Source organism: Odontesthes bonariensis, chromosome 17 (genome assembly GCF_027942865.1).
Source record: "Odontesthes bonariensis isolate fOdoBon6 chromosome 17, fOdoBon6.hap1, whole genome shotgun sequence".
Classification (NCBI taxonomy): domain Eukaryota; kingdom Metazoa; phylum Chordata; class Actinopteri; order Atheriniformes; family Atherinopsidae; genus Odontesthes; species Odontesthes bonariensis.
The window spans coordinates 30,695,358-30,710,363 of NC_134522.1; positions in this window are offsets into that span (position 1 = coordinate 30,695,358).

The window sequence follows — 15,006 nt, forward strand, 5'->3', positions numbered from 1 at the left end:
CATGAATTTAGTGATTTCAGACAAATTATTGTAATGTACTTTAACCGGGCCGACAGTTGTCCATTACTGCAGTGATACATTTCTGTGGCTTATCTGTCATCAATGCCCACCCAAAAGAATTTTAAGACCCAAAGAGACAATTTACAGCATCGAGCAGTTGGTTGTACTCACATCATCGTCATCATCACTGAAGGGCATCATCTTCATTCAAAACTGAGAGATGCAATGGATGTCTGCAAGCTGTATATCAACAGTGTTGAAGTTAGTTAAAGGCTTTCACAAACTACTGAAACAGGTGTTACTCTGCACCGGTCTGGTAAGGATCCGACTGCCTCGGGTTCCGTATTCTGTACATTAAGGGGTGATGTCACAGGGGGCTCAGCGAATAAATTAGAACATTCTGGGGTTCTAATTCTGCACTAAGAGAAAGGGTCATGGAGTAAAGAGGTTTTTAAATCAAAACGAACATTTCTGTCCAGGCTTCTCATGTGGGAAGCTGAAAATCTGCTATACAGTGAACCCTCGCTATAATGCGGTTCATCTTTCACGGTCTCGCTGCTTCACGGATTTGCATCGTGCATTGTGTTCTGCATTCTGATTGGCTAAACAGTCTTTCCGCTTCTACTTTACCTGTGTGTCAATAACGTTGCGGTTTAAAATATACACGTACACGTTCATTACAGTTCTCAAACATAATCGATGGTGGCATGTCGGTATATATAAATCTTTTTGCCCAGAAGAAAAAAGAGCGACAACAACTACCGATAACTATGTTCTTCTCTCGAAAAAACACACCTGCACCGCGGGCTTTAGAAGAAAAAAACGCTACAGAGCGGAGTCAGGATGCAGCAGCTCAGTCAGAAGAGCAGTGAAATACACGTGAGTCACTATTTGTCCCACTGTACTTTGTATTTTTTTTCAAAATCATTTTTCATTTTCTCCCGTTCTAATCCAATGACTCGGGTCGCGGTGAGGCGGCGCTGATCTCCGCAATTTGAAGCCTTCAGTTCGTATTGATGATTAAAATGATTATTTTACAGTACAGTAGTTATTTGTAAAAAAAAAAACAACGTTTATACAGTACTTTTATTTGTTAAACAAATGCTTGGGCCTGTAAAACGGTTTTGTTCTTTGGTTTCAATGCATTATGCAGTATTTCATTGTATAATAATTGTAAAAAAAAAAAAGGTTTCTACTTCACGGATTTCGCCTATCACGGGTTCTTTTTGGAACGTAACCCCCGCGAAAAACGAGGGTTCACTGTACTTGTACACACTCGTTCAGGTTCGTAGTTCACACCAGTGAGCAGCTAACAACTACGTGAAAACAGCGTTATATAGTGTCCATCCCCCTCTATATTCTCACCATTATCTGTTGGACAACCCATAATAAAAGTTGTAATGGTATGATATGACCACCAGGGGGCTGAGGGTGGCCAGAGGTATGTAAGGTGGATGGAGGAGACGTGAGGAAGAGGAGTAATAAACGTGACTAGTTACACATCCTGACTGTTGGTCCTGAATCGTTAATATACAAAGAACACAGGAACAATACATGGTGTCAGAATTCAACAACCCAAGACAGGAAGAGTCTACTATTCGGTACAGTCTGCGGTGGATTATGTGAGAGTTGTGAGTCGTGAGACGGTGAAGAAGGAGCGAAGTCAGCGAAAGCAAAGAAGCTAGCGACCAGCTAACAACGCCAGCATGGATCACATCTTTACCATCACACCACCCGGGGCTTTTGACTACGAGCCAAGTTCGTGGCCTGCCAGGATCAAACGTTTCGAGCGCTTCAGAATCGCGTCTGGACTGACAGATAAGGACAGCGCTTTCCAGGTGAATTCTCTGATTTATACAATGGGCGAGAAAGCCGAGGACATTTTGAATTCATTTGCGTTAGAGGCAGCTAAAGAGGACAATTACGACGAAGTTAAAAAGGCTTTTGATGAACACTTTGTTGGCTCCCACAACGTCATTTACGAACGAGCCAAATTTAATAGGAGATGCCAAGAAGTAGGTGAATCTGCTGAGAGCTTTATCACCGCAGTGCATAAGCTTGCCGAGCATTGCAAGTTCGGTGTCCTGCGTGAGGAACTGATCCGAGACAGGATTGTTGTTGGCATACGCGATGCAAAATTGTCGGAAAAAATGCAGCTAAATGACAAGTTGGATTTAAAGACTGCAACAACGCAAGTGAGGCAGCACGAAGAGGTGAAAAAGCAACAGGCAGTTCTACGGTCAACCGAGGCATCGGAGCAAGTGGATGCGATATCCAGGAGAAAGATGAGTGGGAAAAAGTCTGCGCAGGGATTCAGCCCCTCTCACCCGCAGCATACAGTTAAGGCGAAACAGTGCGGGAAATGCGGCAAATTCCCGGATCATTCCTGGAAAGACTGCCCAGCAAAGGATGTCGAGTGCAGGAAATGTTTAAAGAAGGGACACTATGCTGCAGTGTGCAGGACTGCACAAAAATTAGATTCCATAGAGGAGGACGATTCAGCCAGTGGCGGCTCCTGACATTTTTTTTAGGTAGTGCAATTTCCAGTCTGTGAAAGCTGCATCAGAGTGTGCTGTGCGAAGCTGAACCGATTGCACTGATGCAAACCTGTTATGTTCCCACACAGGAAATAAAATGTCCAATCGTCCAGAAACTCCTTGTCTTCCTTAAATAAACACAACGCAGAGTCGAGGGGTTATTTGGTCTGCCAAATAACCAAAGTGACTGCAATTTCCCCCGTTATGTCCATAAGTAGCCTACCATAAAAGTCCATAGGACTGAGGTATATTTGTCTAGGTAGCATAATTTATTGTAATAATTTTAAATAATTTGTTGTTATTTTTTGCATAATTTGCCAATCAGTTAATATTACACCTTAACCATTATTTATTTATTTTCCTCATATTGTTCCAGGATTCTATGAAATAAGTAAACACATAAGCTCTTAATGATAAGATTCATTCAATTTTCATTCTACAGAATCTAATTAAAATGACAGCATATAAATCCAAGTCAAGTGTTTATTGAAGTTTTGGAAAATATGACTTAGAAAATATAACCAGTTGTCAAACATGGTTAAGTGCAGCTTACTTATGTGAGATTTCTCTCTTTTTTAAATATAATACTGCACCATTAACAATGAATGTGTCATTATACATTCTGCTATCATTGTCAACATTATATAAAAGATTTAAATCATTACAAGTCAATGATTGAGCACAAAAGGTTAAGTTATTTAGCTACATCAAATACTACCTGGAAAAATAGCAGGGTTGGTGGAGCCCTGGGTTTCATCTTTGCCTCGCAAGGCGAGCCCGAAAATCCTGCAAAATTCTTCCAAACTTCCTTCTCCGCATTAGTACGACGACTAAAGGGTACTTCTGTCAGAAACACTAACGTATTGTTGCACTCGACACTTGCCATCTTCTTCATAGAATGTTTTTTTTTTTTTTCTTTATTGAAAACCACAATGTTACAACAACAAGTAGAATGTTCATGGTCCCGCGCAACAGACATATGACGAAAGCACGTTGTGCGTCGTTTGTGCGAGCACATAAACCCTCATAGAAAATGCATTGGGAGCAGGATTTTTGAAAAAAACCGAGGTCCCATTCATGTCAATGGGAGCTTCCTGGTACAAATTCGACCCTGACAGAAATCGCACAAAATGGGCGTAGCAACCCCAGGCGCGACCTTAATCTGATTGGACAATGACATATACAACCAGTTTGCCTACAGCAGATCAGTCCCACCTTAGCAACTAGATTAAAAAAAAAAAAAAAACTCCGTGTTTGGTAGTGCGTCGCACAAATCGCCCCTATGGAGGAGCCGCCACTGGATTCAGCAGCTTACCTAGGGGCTGTGAACCACTCACAGTCACCTACATGGACTGAGACACTTACTGTAAATGACACACCTGTATGTTTTAAAGTGGACACTGGTGCATCTGTGACTGCCATTCCTGAAACGGAATATGATGAACACAAACATGGCGCATTCACAGCAGCACGCAGGCCTCTCCTGGGGCCTTCAGGCCAGCCTCTGAATGTCATGGGGCAAGTGACTGCAGTCATCCAGAGGGGAGATAGAAAGATTGAGGAGCACGTCTTCATCGTGAAAGATCTCACCACATCGCTGCTAGGTCTCCCTACCATCCGGAGACTGCACATGATCCCTCAGCTGAACAGCATACACGACACTGAGGCATCCCTCCGCTCAACATACCCAGAGGTCTTCCAAGGGCTAGGCCAGCTCCAGGGTGAATACAAGATCAAACTTAAAGGAGATGCCCTGCCCTACACACTCTCAGCACCACGGAGAGTGGCCATTCCTCTCCGCGCCAAGGTGAAAGAGGAGCTAGACAGGATGGAGGAGTTGGGGGTCATAGCCCGCGTGGAAGAACCCACAGAGTGGTGCGCGGGCATGGTGCCGGTCGCGAAGCCCTCAGGAAAAATTCGCATATGTGTAGATCTGACTCACCTGAATGAAAATGTCATCAGAGAGAGACACATACTGCCTGCGGTGGATGAAACGCTGGCCAAACTCGAAGGGGCCAGAATCTTCACCAAGTTGGACGCGACATCAGGCTTCTGGCAGGTGCCGCTACACAAGGAGTCGATGCTGCTAACAACGTTCATCACACCAGAGGGCCGCTACTACTTCAAAAGACTGCCCTTCGGCATATCGTCTGCCCCGGAACATTTTCAAAGAAGGATCTCCCAGCTCATCGATGGCATAGACGGAGTCCTTTGTCACGCAGACGATGTCCTCATCACAGGACAGGACCGGGCAGAACATGACAGCAGGCTACACAGAGTGCTGCAGAAGTTCAGAGAGGCTGGCCTCACCCTCAACGAAAAATGCCAGTTCGGTCTGACTGAGATCCGGTTCCTGGGTCACGTCATCAACGCCCAGGGCATCAGAGCAGACCCAGAAAAAATCAAGGCGATCCTCGAAATGCCTGAACCTAAAGATGTGGCGGATGTTCGCCGCTTCATGGGCATGGTGAATTTTGTTGGCAAATTTTCACCCCGCCTGCCTGACCTCACAAAGCCCATCCGTGACCTGCTGAAGACGGAGAACAGCTGGGCATGGGGGCCACCCCAGCAGAAAGCGTTCAGAGAGACAAAGGAAGAACTGGGGTCAGAGACAGTGTTAGCCCAATACAGTCCAAACCATGAAACCATAGTGTCTGCAGATGCCTCCTCATATGGGCTAGGGGGGGTCTTGACACAAAAACAGCCAGACGGTGAGTGGAGACCTGTTGTTTTCATTTCAAGAAGCCTCACCAAAGCTGAATCACGATATGCCCAAATTGAAAAAGAGGCATTGGCGTTGACCTGGGCATGTGAGCGCCTGCGAGGATACCTAAGTGGTCTGGACTTTACCATTAGAACTGACCACAAACCACTCCTCACACTCCTGAAGTCCAGAGCATTGGATGACCTGCCGCCAAGGATTATCAGGTTCAGACTCAGGCTGCTCAGATTCAACTTCAACATCACCCACGTCCCAGGTAAAAACCTAATAACTGCTGACGCACTGTCGAGGGCGCCTCTTCCAGCTACAGGCACAGAGGTGGAGCACAACCTGGAAAAAGAAAGTCAAGCTTACCTGAACAGCGTGGTGGAAAGCCTGCCAGCCACACCTACCAAACTGGACCAGATTAAAAGTGCCCAACACTCGGATGATGCCTGTAAACGCCTCAGCCGTTACATTGCAAACGGCTGGCCTGAACACAGACGCGACGTGCATGAACTGCTGCTACCCTACTGGCCAGACAGGTCATGCCTGCATGTAGGGGGAGGACTGCTCATGAAAGGTGAGAGACTGATCATCCCAGAGCACATGAGAGCAGACATCCTTCAGAGACTGCACCAGGGACATCAAGGCATCAACAAATGCCTAGCTCGAGCCAGAGAATCAGTCTGGTGGCCCGGCATCACGTCCGCTGTGAAGCAGATGGTGGAAAGATGCGAAACATGTGCACGTGAAGCTCAGACACCTGTGGAGCCCCTCCTCACTACTGAGCTCCCGAGCAGACCCTGGCAGAGAGTCGCAGCAGATCTTTTCCAATGGCAGAATGGGAACTATTTAGTTCTGATTGACTACTTCTCCCGCTATATCGAAGTCTGCACGCTGCCCAGCACTTCAGCAAAACAGACTATAGCCAGAATCAAAGCTGTGTTTGCCAGACACGGCTGCCCTGAAGTGTTAGTCACAGACAATGGTCCCCAGTTCTCGTGCATGGAATTCTCTCAGTTCGCACAGGACTATGATTTCACCCATGTGACAAGTAGTCCCCGTTATCCCCGTAGCAACGGGGAGGCAGAACGGGCTGTGAGAACAGTCAAGTCCCTCTTAGAGAAAGAGGGAGACTTTCACAAGGCACTGCTGGCCTACAGGGCCACTCCACTGGCCCATGGATTCTCCCCATCCCAGCTGCTGATGGGCAGAAGGATCAGAACGTCGGTTCCAGTGTCTCCAGCACAACTACAACCAGAGTGGCCAGATCTAAAAACATTCAGAACAAAGGATGCCGCGGTGAAGCTGCAACAACAACAGACATATAACCGGAGATATCGCACTCAAACGCTGCCACCTCTACAGCCGGGACAGCAGGTGTGGGTCAGACCTACAAACACCAGAGGGACTGTCGTGGGGCCGGCGCACACACCTCGCTCATACGAGGTGGAGACAGCAGAGGGAGGACGGCTGCGACGCAACCGCTCACACCTCAAGGAAGTACCAGTACCCCCAGAACCAGGTGAGACCGTAACAACTAGGTCGGGCCGACCATCTAGGCCTCCTGAAAGACTGGACCTTTGAACATTGGACACAGAGAAAATAAAAATAAAAATAAATAAATAAAAAAGAGAAAGACACTGAGCTCTAAATGAAAAAAAAAGAGAAATATAATAACAATACTTGAGCTCTAAATGAAAAAACAAGGAATAAGAAAAGATAGAGAATATTCTTGAGCTGTAAAACAAAGATGTTTTGTTCTGTTCTGTTCTATTTGAAAAGCAATGTTAAGTTACAAGATGGCTATGGTAAAATAATATTTCTTCATTAGGTTCTGTGATTCAATGCTGAAGCTTTAAGGTTTTAATTTAGAAGTTTGAAATTAGTAAAAGTGAATTTTTAAGTTTACATGCTAAATGAAAATAAGGAAATAGCCATACTGTTTAAAGATGTTGTTATGTTAATGGTTTGCCTGAAACAGTTAAACTGCCAGCTAAAAGGGGGAGATGTAATGGTATGATATGACCACCAGGGGGCTGAGGGTGGCCAGAGGTATGTAAGGTGGATGGAGGAGACGTGAGGAAGAGGAGTAATAAACGTGACTAGTTACACATCCTGACTGTTGGTCCTGAATCGTTAATATACAAAGAACACAGGAACAATACAAAAGTGGTGGTTCTTTTGACTCCAGGGATTCATTTGATGTTGATCCAAAACCTTTTAAGTACATCAGTCGGGCAGAGAACTTGAAACTGTTGATGAACTTGCTTCGAGACAACAGCCGAAATATCCAGTTTGAAATGTTCTACGTCTTCAAGGTTTGCATCTAACTGTTTGATGTTCAACCACGGGGTCAACATTCAATACGTATGACTGGAATGTTTATTTAAAAAGGGAAACTGGGCCGTGAGAGGCCACCCAGCCTTTGTGCAACAAAGTTGTTAAATACTGATCTCTTAAATGTTAGCTCCTCTTGAGTTTGATGGCGTTAGCACGGCTGAAAAACGTTTGGGAAAGGGCCACGTGTCGCACTGTGTAGCATCCCCTCTTCTTTTAACCTCAGTCTGTAAACACCTGGGAACTGATGAGAGCCATTCTTGGACCCTTGACCCTAGTTTTTATTCCCATTTCACACACCGTACCAACACACCCACCTTCTGGAATTGGCATTGTAAAATGTCATTTTACAGTGTAATTATCTAAAGTGTTGGCTGCAGAGTCATCAAGCATAGTTGAAACCAGAGTGGTCTTTTATATAAGGCTCAGGTTGAAAGCATGTCCACAGCACAGGGAAATATTAATTCCTTTTTACACTGGGCCACTCTGTAGGCAACTTTATATGAGGCGAGTTGAGCATCTCCTGGATGCAGCTTGAGTAAAAAATTACTGTTGAGCACGTTTTTATCTGAAAACTCAACTGGTTTGTCTTCTTTTTTTTTTCCCCTTGTCCTGTCCAGCATTATGGCAGCAGAATTGTAATCTGAATACCATTAATGCCAAACACATTTGCTATGCCAAGGGAAGCTTTATGAATGTAAAGCTGCCCTTGATGCCCATCAACTGCTTATTCATTTATTTTTGTTACAATACTTAAAGGCCTACAGAAAGGTGATTTTTTGCACAAAACTGAAATAGCAGATCGATTCCTTATATACCATGGAATTTTTTTATGATTTTAAAATAAGTTTAGGCCTCTGGATAGTCCTGATTAGGCCCATTAAACTATCACCACATTTGACTCGAATTTTGGCAAACCGACGACAGGTGCGTGACGTCACGCGTGCCAACTGCTGGAACAATCACCATGTCTGATACTAGTAGTTCTAGTAGCAAGCCAGCAGTTTGCCAAACCTGGACAGCTTCTTCACGGCAAATTTCGAGCCTAATATTGTTGATGACAATGAAGAAGACAATGAAGAGCCTGAGGAAGAAACCGAGGAGGGATTGGGGCTAGAACCATACAGGTTCGAGCCAGCCATTGCCAGTGAAAGTGGGTCGGAGTCCGAGTGGGGACGATGATGGTGATCATGGTGATTTTTTATTGCGAGTAGATGTACGAAGTGCTGTGGTTGCGTGTGTTGCCCGCAGCAGGAGCTCACACCACCGGGGACAGAGGAAGCAGAGAGACCTGCGGTCGGAACTCTGTGTCTCCCTGTTCGCCTGCCTCCTCTCTGGTGAAATCAGCCGGAGCGCATCCCGCCGTGTTCAGCTCCCTGCGGTGCGGACACTCAGGGGGAATCCACCTGGCGGAGAGCGGAAATCAGCCGGCAGAGCGATCATCAAGGGGCTCTTGACGCTTGATTTCAGGGCAACCATCCCGCGGTGTGTCCCCTCTCTACGCCAGGTGGATTCCCCCTGGGGACACAAGTTCCGACCGCAGGTCTCTCTGCTTCCTCTGTCCCCGGTGGTGTGAGCTGCTGGTGCTGAGGGCAACACACGCACCCACAGCACTTCGTACATCTACTCGCAATAAAAACTGCACTGAACCCAACGTTTTATTGCCTTCACCACTCAACAAGCATACTACAATAGCGGCAGCCAGGAAAAACCATGGCACATGTGACGTCGCACGGAAGCCCCGCCCCCAGTCTGGAATTCCACGAAGGATTTCCAAGCGGCAAATTCAAAATCGCAAATTTCATGCGTTCATGAAATGTTTTGGTGTAATGATCCAATGATCATTATTGTTCCTCTGTGTATGTATTATCATTATGTATTGAGTGTAGTGTCAGCTTTCTGTAGGCCTTTAACATGTGATAGTGCCGAACCGGACCGGGGGATAGGGACAGAGGGAGAGCAAAGAAAAAGAAACGGAACAGAAATAGGAAGAAATAATCTGAGAAAACAATGAAAAACCAGACAACCAGCTGCTACACCTGTAAAAACAAAACTGAAGACAATCCACGGCCTTTGTGGGGAATCCAGCCTTAGAGCCACCAGGAGCACCTGGAAGCAGACAAGCAGAGAACAAACACACGAACAAACAAACAAAAGAAACAAAAAAAAAGCACAAGCAGCAGCAATGACATACAACACAACTGTGGATACAGATGACCTCAAACCACCGGACAACACAACAACTGCTTTGTGGTTTGTCTTTAGCGCTTTAAGACAGACAACACACTGCGGTGTCTCCTCATCACCCACCGTGGTACAGCTGAAGCTAAAAGCAAGATACGTGTCGTCACATCTTCTTTTCTTTGCCATGGAAGGAAATTGCTTTGGAAGCACATTTGGCAATGCTTCATCCTCTGCTTTGCGTTTACGTGGGAGCCCCATCAAAAACTTGTTCATGTTATGCTGGCAGTGTCATTTATTGATTCATTCATTCATGCATTCCACCAGGGCAATTGCTTTGCGCCCCCCAGTTTGGGAACCACTACAGTAAGAACCTCCCATTTTAATCTCTGAGTATAATCAGAGGAGACCAACACTGGTTAGAATGCAGGTGCAAGGAGCTGAGAGCTATAAGAGAGATGAGAAAAGAGAAATGTGGGATCAGGAGGTTTTTGTATTGAGCAGCAGTGATATGTTACACTGTGGTAACTAGCAGCACAGAAGTAAACTGCACTGCTGTTCAGGCTGAGTCCTTCAATTGTTAATGTGCAGGTTTCTCCTTTATTTGCACCTCCTTTAATCTGCACATTCATTCCTTTCTCTACATTTCCAGTTACTGCGAGCAAGTATCCAAGGAACTGCAGGTGTGTGTTTGATTGCTTGTACCAGAGGATTATATCATAGTTGTAAATAGAGTATGAGCAGTGGATTTTAGCTGTTTGCTTCTCTTCTTTCTACAGATCAGGTGGAGTCTGGCTGACTTTGTCACTGAGTGAGGAACCTGTGGAAAAGCACAAACAGCAAACATATAACAATATACAGTGAAGGATAAATCAAAAACTGACAACTGTTCTAAAAGTGTTTCATTTGAAAAAATGATAAAACCACATTTGGTTCATTACCTGAGACCCACATAAGATGAAAGGTTATGCAGAAGCCTGTGATGATCATGTGGTGTTTCATGGCTGAATCTAAGGACATCCTTGTTATTGCTGCCTTGTTTGCAGTTCAGCTGATTATTCAGCTTTCATGTCAGGGCTCTTATCCATCAGGAAATGTGTTTTTAGGTGGGCGGGGCCTTCGAGCATTGTTCTCCTTTCAAAGTAACACAATACACTACAGACATACTGCCACCTTACTGTATGAATATTACTGAAATAACAAAGAGCTGAACTGAAGCCCAAACCCTGGTGTTTGTCCAGTCTGAAACTTACATTTTTCCATCAACTTCCTGGATCACCTGAAACTAACACACTGACGTGCTGCAAACTAAAAACAGCTGAATGAGGACATAATGTAAATGTTGGTCATCATTCAAAGAGAAATGTGGGATCAGGAGGTTTTTGTATTGAGCAACAGTGATATGTTACACTGTGGTAACTAGCAGCACAGAAGTAAACTGCACTGCTGTTCAGGCTGAGTCCTTCAATTGTTAATGTGCAGGTTTCTCCTTTATTTGCACCTCCTTCAATCTTCACATTCACTCCTTTCTCTACATTAGTTAGTCAGAATGGGTGAATGGCTCAGTGCCCGAATGGTAGGACTCGTTTCAAGAAGCTTCTACACAGGGTCTACAACTCCTGTGCGCTTGATCGTTGGGGTCTTCCCAGTCCACACACTCGTTTTAATTCACCAATTTCTGAAACACCCTATCTTACATCCCCCTTTTTCTATTCCAAACCCCAATATTAAGATTAAGATCCAATTTATTGGTCATGCAAACACACGAAATTTGTCCTCCGCTTTTAACCCATCCAGGTTGGCACTTGTTGACATACATGCACATGCACATGCACATGCACATGCACATGCACATGCACATGCACATGCACATGCACATGCACATGCACAGACTCACACACTCAGAGACAGATGCCAACCTGGAGCGGTGGGCAGCCATGAAGTGCCCGGGGAGCATGGGGGTACAGTGCCTTTCTCAAGGGCAACTCAGCCGTGACAAGGAGGTGGACTGACACCCCTCCAGCTATCAGTCCACCAATCTTTTTTTTTTTATTTGAGTGGCGAGAGTGGGAATCGAACCGCCATCTTTCCGGTTATTGGATGACCACTGAGCGATGGCCTCCCCAAATATGCAAAACCACTTTAGATCTGTGTACTATCACAGTAAAATATCTTCAAATGGCGACCCACCCCACAGTTTCATGAAAGCATGAAAAAAAGAGAGAACAAAAAAGAAAAGAAAAAAGAAGCTGGCCCTGTCCTTATGCCGTGTCCTTCTTTTGAGGAAACACTTTATTTATTTACAGTCGAACCACCGACACGGACAATTTTACGGACTCTTCCCATGAGGATAATACTTTAGAAGACAACCTAAAGTGTTATCCTCAATGGTGTCCTGTCTGGGCTACCCAGTAAGGCCCTTGACAGGTTGCAGTATGTCCAAAACTAGCTGACAGGGTGCTAACTCACACCAAGCCCTGGCAGCACATCACCCCCATCCTAAAGCAACTTCACTGGCTCCCAGTCAAAGCACGCATCACCTATAAAATCCTTCTCTTGACCTACAAATCTCTCCACTCACTTGCACCTAAGTACATCTCTGATCTCCTCCACCCCTACTCCCAGTCGCGGCTTCTGCGCTCCTCAGACAAGGACCTACTTTCCGTTCCTCGCACCAGACTAAAAACATATGGAGATAGGGCCTTCTGTTCAACTGCCCCTACCCTATGGAACAATCTGCCACTTCACATCCGTTCTGCCCCCTCTCTACTACAGTTCAAAAAGAATCTAAAAACACATCTCTTCTCCATGTCCTACTCTTCTTAAACCCACCCCTCCGGCCCTACCCTTCCCCCCTTCTTTTCTTTTGTTAAAGCGACCTTGGGTACCTTGAAAGGCGCTATATAAGTCCAAGTTATTATTATTATTATTATAACCTCTCACAGGGTTTCTTTTATTTGTTCGAATTAAACCTATTGTAGGACACTCGTGTTCTTTCCCTATGTGAGACTATGTGTTTTTATACTTTACTTGTGACCATTCAATAAAACAAACAAACAGTAAATTTATGCTTTGATTTTTACTGATCAGGGGACATCTTAATTCAGACAACTTAATTTAGCTTGTCCAATGTGCAGAAATTTCACATATATTCATATATAAGAGGTTTTTCTGCTCACCTTTTTTTTCAGGCGCCTCGAATTGTCTGAACAAAGGGTCCCCCTCGATCGGCTCCGGCAGTCCTCCCTCGGAGTCAGCCAATCCGGGTGTCACGGCACCAGCTGTTAGCCTGATTCGTTTATTGGAAGCCCAAGAACAAGCTGGAGCAGTCTTAAGTTAAACAAAGTATTTATTGGTGGTCACAAGTCAAGTATCAGCGCTGGACTTCGACAGACAGAGTTCTCGCATGAAATCCGTCCGACCAAGTCCCGAGATCCGGAAACATTTCATATTTATGTTCACCCTTATCTCAGAGGTTGTACCTACACTTGACAACGCATCATTGAACATTTACCCATGATGTGAGCAGGCCATCCACCGTCTTCGTCATGTTCTTTGGATGTGATAAGCGATGTGTGTGTGTGTGTTGTTTCAGGCATGCATCTACTGCACCAGACCTATCTGTCCTAAGAGACGCTTTATCTGACCCAGTTATTTTATCCCGCTACGTCATCTTAAAGTCTTGGACATACATTGCGTTTGTATGAGCAGAGTGTACACGTACAAACTAGGAACATAGATTATTTAGCTGAACTGCAGAATATGAATACATAAAGTCTAAGAATAAAGCCCATTTATAACAGTTACTTGTTGTCAAACGAGTAAATGTTTATGTTGACAATTACAATGCAGACATCCCCTTCTCCTTGTATCACTTAAGCTCTGAATAAAGCACCTGTGATATATATTTTTCTGCATCTTTCTGACCCGGTATATTTTAAGCTTCCATTTACATCACAGCACATCTGGCTATTAGGTAAACGTGGTACAGGTTAATAGCCCCCAGGACGTTGGCCACCTGCACTACATCTGGACACAATAGTTTGTATGTCAGTTAATGGTTAGTAGTTAATGGCTTATTCACATTCACATTCTCCTATTGTCAAAGAAACTACACTTAAGCACTCAGAGGAATTTTGATATGGTCTACATTATGTAAACCAGGTACAGGCCCATCCTGGTTAATAGCCCCCAGGATGTTGGCCACCTGCACTACATCTGGACACAATAGTTTGTATGTCAGTTATTGGCTTATTCACATTCTCCTATTGTCAAAGAAATTACACCTGTAAGCACTCAGAGGAATTTTGATATGGTCTAAGTGTAGCTTACACTTAAGCTCTGAATAAAGCAACTGTGTATTGTTTAGTTAAACCAAGCTCTTTATTAAAAAAGACAAAAGTACAAAGTACAAAAGTAAACCGAAAAATCACTTTGGTGGTTGAGCTGCATTCACCTTTTTTTTCAGGCGCCTCGAATTGTCTGAACAAAGGGTCCCCCTCGATCGGCTCCGGCAGTCCTCCCTCGGAGTCAGCCAATCCGGGTGTCACGGCACCAGCTGTTAGCCTGATTCGTTTATTGGAAGCCCAAGAACAAGCTGGAGCAGTCTTAAGTTAAACAAAGTATTTATTGGTGGTCACAAGTCAAGTATCAGCGCTGGACTTCGACAGACAGAGTTCTCGCATGAAATCCGTCCGACCAAGTCCCGAGATCCGGAAACATTTCATATTTATGTTCACCCTTATCTCAGAGGTTGTACCTACACTTGACAACGCATCATTGAACATTTACCCATGATGTGAGCAGGCCATCCACCGTCTTCGTCATGTTCTTTGGATGTGATAAGCGATGTGTGTGTGTGTGTTGTTTCAGGCATGCATCTACTGCACCAGACCTATCTGTCCTAAGAGACGCTTTATCTGACCCAGTTATTTTATCCCGCTACGTCATCTTAAAGTCTTGGACATACATTGCGTTTGTATGAGCAGAGTGTACACGTACAAACTAGGAACATAGATTATTTAGCTGAACTGCAGAATATGAATACATAAAGTCTAAGAATAAAGCCCATTTATAACAGTTACTTGTTGTCAAACGAGTAAATGTTTATGTTGACAATTACAATGCAGACATCCCCTTCTCCTTGTATCACTTAAGCTCTGAATAAAGCACCTGTGATATATATTTTTCTGCATCTTTCTGACCCGGTATATTTTAAGCTTCCATTTACATCACAGCACATCT